This window comes from Pristiophorus japonicus, chromosome 4, assembly GCF_044704955.1.
Source record: "Pristiophorus japonicus isolate sPriJap1 chromosome 4, sPriJap1.hap1, whole genome shotgun sequence".
Lineage (NCBI taxonomy): Eukaryota > Metazoa > Chordata > Chondrichthyes > Pristiophoridae > Pristiophorus > Pristiophorus japonicus.
The window spans coordinates 209,783,517-209,789,320 of NC_091980.1; the positions used below are offsets into that span (position 1 = coordinate 209,783,517).

General features: G+C 44.8%; 1 non-coding gene across 1 annotated transcript; it reads left to right on the top strand.

The window, feature by feature from the left end:
• Positions 1–3,954: 3,954 nt before the first annotated feature.
• LOC139263660 (U6 spliceosomal RNA) lies at positions 3,955–4,060 on the top strand. The gene has a single exon (XR_011593185.1). It is a non-coding gene; the product is annotated as a U6 spliceosomal RNA (small nuclear RNA).
• The last annotated feature ends 1,744 nt before the right edge of the window (positions 4,061–5,804 follow it).

Consider the following 5,804-nt stretch of genomic DNA (forward strand, 5'->3'; position numbering starts at 1 on the left):
TGTTGAATGGCGGAGCAGGCTCGAGGGGCTAGATGGCCTACTCCTGTTCCTAATTCTTATGTTCTTATAGATTGGTGAGGCCATGTCCTCAATTGGCAACATTGTGCGGGATGTAGACCAATGCAGGAAACCAATGTTGGAACAATTTGGTGGCGTCAGCAAGAGTGAATAAAAATTTAGTGCACCCCTCCTGTCCAACTCCAGAAAGGTTCTGCGCCAGATGTGTGCGTGAGGGGCATCAGCAAAGGGGCTAAAGGCTGCAATGTTTCTTTGTGCAAAATAAAAATACATCCAAGGCAGCAAGCCTGAGTGCCATGGGAGGGGGCCCAGCAGAGGTGACAGAATTGAGCAGCCTGGAGGAGCATATGTTGGCATTGGTGGGTGACCACCACCGTGCAACCACAAAGAGTGATGCAGATCCCGTGCTACAGCATGGTAAGGTTATAGTAATCTGTGGTGCGAGCAACACTCATGGCATGAAAGGTCATGCACTCCCGGTGTTACGCACACTTTGTCGGCCATTATTGGTGTGCCCATGTAGAGATGGAACTCCTTGCTGGCACACTGTGAAATGGCATGGCTCACATCAGCTTGATCAGCACCAACCCTTACAGACTGAAATGTTGTCCTCTACTTGCAGATGAGTTGGACAGCACAGATCAATGCACACCGTCCACCTCTGGCATTCAAAGGAGCCGTCAGACCCCAACGTCTCCCACCGACATTGTCCCCAGCCCAAGACAGCAGCTCCTTCCTCCACCCCCCGCCCCCAGATCACCCATATCCACCGCTCCCAAGTCCGCCACCCAGAGCCACGAAGAAGAGGGGAGAGGAGGGAAGAGAGAGGAGGGCCCAGGTTTGAGCCCCTTGAGCTCGAGGAGCTGGAAGAGGATGACACCAGCCTCCTGCCATGTGTGCCAACTATCTGGAGAACCTCGGCGTCGGGCTCAGAGTTTATGGGGTTTGAAACGGACTCCACACGAGCAAGTGCTTCCAAACGCAGAGGCCCTAGCGCGAAGGCAACCAAGGTGCCTGAACCCACCAGGACCAAGCAATCAGCTGAGAATGCAGTACGGCTCTCTGCTATTCAGCAGACGGTCCAGCTAACCAGGACGAGCGTGTACATAGGTGACAATATGCTCCAGACCATGGCTGGGATAGCTGCCAGATCACGACCTTCACTCAGCACCACAATGACAGAGTGGACAGGCTCATTAATGTGTTGGAGTGCACAACTGAGTCTGTTGAGGCGATGACGCAAGTGATGTCTTCTGGGCATGTCGTGCACGCCCCCGACCCCACACCTGATCCGGAGGAGCAGGCAGATCTGGAGGAGCGGGAGATCCCGGCGCCTTCAGTCACGCCCCCTACCTTCTTGCCAAGATGCACACGTCTGCAGAGATCTGGCTGCCCTCCCGCACAACCTCGTCAAGCAGAGGCAGTAAGTGGCAGGAGAATGGGACGCTGTGGTGAAGGTGGGGCGAAGAAGAGGAGCATGGGCTTCGCCTTCAAAGGGAAGGGGGGCGGGGAAGAGAGAGAAAGGGATGGTGTTGGTGGCCGGGGGGGGGGGAAGAGAGAGAAAGGGATGGTGATGGTGGCCGGGGGGGGGGGGGGGGGGAAAGAGAGAGAAAGGGATGGTGATGGTGGCGGGGGGAGGAAATGTTCCTAAATGTTATGTCACCTTTGTAATTCTGCACTTGTAAATAGTCCCATTGTTCACCCTCTCCTGGTCAGTGACTCCTTTTGATGTCATGTGTCGTGCCTTGTGAGAAATACACATCTGTTCCTCGGGTAATCTATTTCAGCACGAATATCTTGCCATCCACATATGACTGCACTGTATAATGGGTCCTATCATCAGGCCATCGCAACACAAGGGTCACCAATGCAGGAAGGCTGCCATTCAATTACACTCACTTGAACTACTTGCAGGGCAGACCTTAAGTCTTGCACTTCAACCCTCTTTTTCCGAGGTTAAACATGGCGGAATGCCACCCCTGAGATGACATGTTAATCAGTTACATTGCAGTCCATTAAATGTATTTTCTCATCATGTAATGCTCTTCTGACTATCAGTTGCAGCGATGTGCCACATCTTTACATCATCTAACTTTCGCTTATTCACCCTGCCATAATCCCATACCATCTGCGCAGTCACAGTATGTCCCAAGATATGTTCCGCATTAACTCGACTCAAAACTCTTGGAGGGCATCTCCATTGAGCCTTTACCATCTTTCACTACTCATTGCCGCTTCCTCTACCACACCTGCCCTTCAACAGTCATATGGAGTAACATATCTGAATTCTTTCTGTGCGGGTTAAGGTCCATCACATTACTCTTTATGTGCTGTGAGGTTTATTCGATCTGTCAGATTTATTATAGCTCTTAAAATAAACTTTATTAAGTAGTTTCCTTGCAGTACAAATAAATAATACTTAGCAAGGCGATAGCGACAGTCTCTTTATTGAAACCTCAATGGTAGGCCACTGAGACAGCAGCGCCTGTCTCTTGACCATAGTCCTTCCTCAATTTCCTCTGTTAGTGTTGCCCCCAAAATCGAATAGCTGTAACTTTATACCCTTTCCTTCCCAAAAAAATGCTGTGAGAGTCTGCAGCTGTCTCAGGCTTCCAATAGATCATTCTAAGTCTGTGTCTTTGACCTCCTATGTTATCTCTAGTTCTTCTCTGAGAACTTTTACAAGGACTGTGTCACAGAATTAATTAATGAGATTGGCTTTACAAAATTGACATGCTGCATACTTTTCTGTTCTTGATCATTATTTGGCCTTGGCCATTGTGGTTCTAAATGAAGGTGTTTCAGCAAGGTTTAAAAAGAAAAAATGGTTATCCCCATTTTATTTGCTTTTATCCGATACCATTGAAACAAAAGCATAATCAATAAAATAAAACAACATCCAGCAAAGTTTTTTTCTAACAGTGCCACTGATAATGCTGCAGCATCTGCACGATACCCGGGATGTGCAGTGCTGCAGCAATCTGAGCCATTCTCCCTGCCGCCTGACCCCACAGCCAGCTTAGACCTGCTTTTTGCCAGCTGTCCTTCTGGCGGGTGGCAGGACGTGATGCCAGTGGAACCTCAGTGACCAATCTCCTGCCAGGCGGAACATGGTCGGCATATGGACAGTTCTGGAGGAATCGGCCGAAAAAACTTCATTTCTGGCGGAACCTCGGCAGCTATGGGCGGGACTGCCACCAATATTACGGGCCATTATGTTGTGTAGAACTGCCATCGTGCTAAATGGGATAGATTCAGAATAGATGTAGCAGCTCAAAACTGGGCATTCATGAGGCAATGTGTGCCATCAGCAACAGAATTGTATTCACCACAATCTGTGACCTCACGGCCTGGCATATCCCTCATTCTACCATTATCAATAAGCCAGGGGACCAACCTTGGTTCAAATAGGAGTGTAGAAGAGCATGCAAAGAACAGTACCAGGCGTACCTAAAATGAAGGTACCAACCTGGTGAAGCTACAATACAGGACCACATCCATGCTAGACAGCAGAAGCAGCATGCTATAGACAGAGCTAAATGATCCCACAATCATTGGATTAGATCAAAGCTTTGCAGTCCTGCCATATCCAGTTGTGAATGGTGGTGGACAAATTAACAACTAACGGGAGAAGGTGGGTACATAAACATCCCCATCCTAAACGATGGCAGAGCCCAGCATGAGTTCAAAAGCGAAGGCTGAAGCACCAAGTGGATGACCATCTCTGCCTTCTCCTGAAGGTCACCACCATCACAAATGCCAGTCTTCAGCCAATTCGATTCACTCCACGTGATATCAAGAAATGGCCGAACACACGGGATACAACATCCCGGCTGTAGTGAAGACTTGTGCTCGAGAATTAGCTGCTCCAGTACAGCTATAACACGGACATCTACCCGACAATGTGGAAAATTGCCCACGTATGGCCAGGCGTTGGTTATTCCCTCTCAGCAGCACATATACTAAAATTGCAACGATACAGAGATTAGCATGGCCCCTGTGCAAGTATGACATGCAAATTCGTAAAACGTTCCATATTTTGGTACGGACTCGACGGGCCAATTGGCCGCCTTCAGTGCTGTAAACATTCTATGATTCTGTGGTGAGTGACTCACCTCCTGACACCCTAAAGCTTTTACACCACCTACAAGACACAAGTTAGGAGTGTGATGGAATAGTCTCCGCTTGCCTGGATGAGCCCAGCTCCAACAACACTCAAGCAGCTCAACATCGTCCAGGCAAAATCAGCCTGTTTGATCGGCAGCTCACCACCACCTTATCACGGCCAATTAGGGATTGCCAACAAATGCTGGTATTTCCAGCAATGCCCACATCCCATGAATTAATTTAATAAAAAATAATTTTTTTGTAGCCTAGTACTGAATTGCAGAATATTAAAGCACAGAAGTAGGCCATTCTGCCCATCATCCCTGTGCCAGCTCTCTGAAAAGACCATCCACTTAGTTCCATTTTTTCTTTTTCAAATTATTATCCAATTCCCTTTGAAAAGATATTAAGTATTCTGTTTTCACTATTTTTCTGTTAGGGCATTCCATGTCCTAACAACCCTCTGAATAAAATAATTTCTTCCAACCTCTCCCTTTTTTCTTTTGCCTATTTATGCCCTCTACCTACTGACTCACCAACCACTGAAATAATTCTTCCTATTTACTTTATCACCACCCCATTTTGAGCATCTCTCAGCTTTTTAATTCTAATCTAAGGTGGTCACGCTGTCTCTAGCCTCTCCTTCCTGGTTTGATCTCTTCTCCACTCTCTCCAGTCTTAACATCCTTTCTAAAATAAGGCACCCAAACTAAAATGAATATTCTAACTGGAACCTAAACAATGATTTACATAGACTTAGCGTACCTCTTATTTTTGTAGTCCTATCTATAAAACCCCAAATTCCATAAACTTAAAAAAAAAAAGCTTTATCAACTTGTCCTCCCATTTTAAGGATTTGTGTATCTGAACCCTTACATTTCTATGCTCCTTTTAAAGTTTTATCATTTAGTATACATGTTGTCTCCTTATTCTTCCTCTCAAAATCTATCATCTCATATTTCTCCACATTAAATTCCATCTGACATTTACCTGCTAAATCTACTAACCTGTCTAGGTTCCCTGAAGTTATTCACAGTCCTCTTCACAGTGAATTACGCTCCTTGTATTTTGATAGTGCCCTCATACCCAAGTCCAGATCATTTATTTACACTGAAAAGATAGATATAGATCATTTTTTTTAAAAAACACCTTCTAGAAGGGTTTTAGAAGACTATTTGTAGAAGACTATTTCAAAATGCTTTGGTTTAAACTATGTGCATATTTTATGTTCAGGTTAAATGAAAGCTATACTTTAACCTCCGACAATTATATAGAAAAATGCAGTATTTACCAAAGGACATAAAAGAAAATGCAGTTACACCCAGAAGATATATTTTTATTTCCAAATCCCCTTTCTAAATAGATAAATGATAAAAGAAGGGACATAATTTCAACATAAATCTTATTTTACATAATTAGGACAATTAAGGATATTCTGGATTCCACAAAATACTAAGAAAGCATTTTTGAAGCTATACAACTCAAGTAATGTAACAAACACTAATTTACAGGTACACCATTTAATATTTATTATATGCATTTTATATACATTACTTTTAAACAGCTGTATTTTAGCTATGTGGTACAATCTTAAAAATTTACTTAATCATGTATTGTAAAACAAAAACCTTACAAAACTCATCAGAACTCGCAAACTCATCAGAAATCTCTCTGTGGAA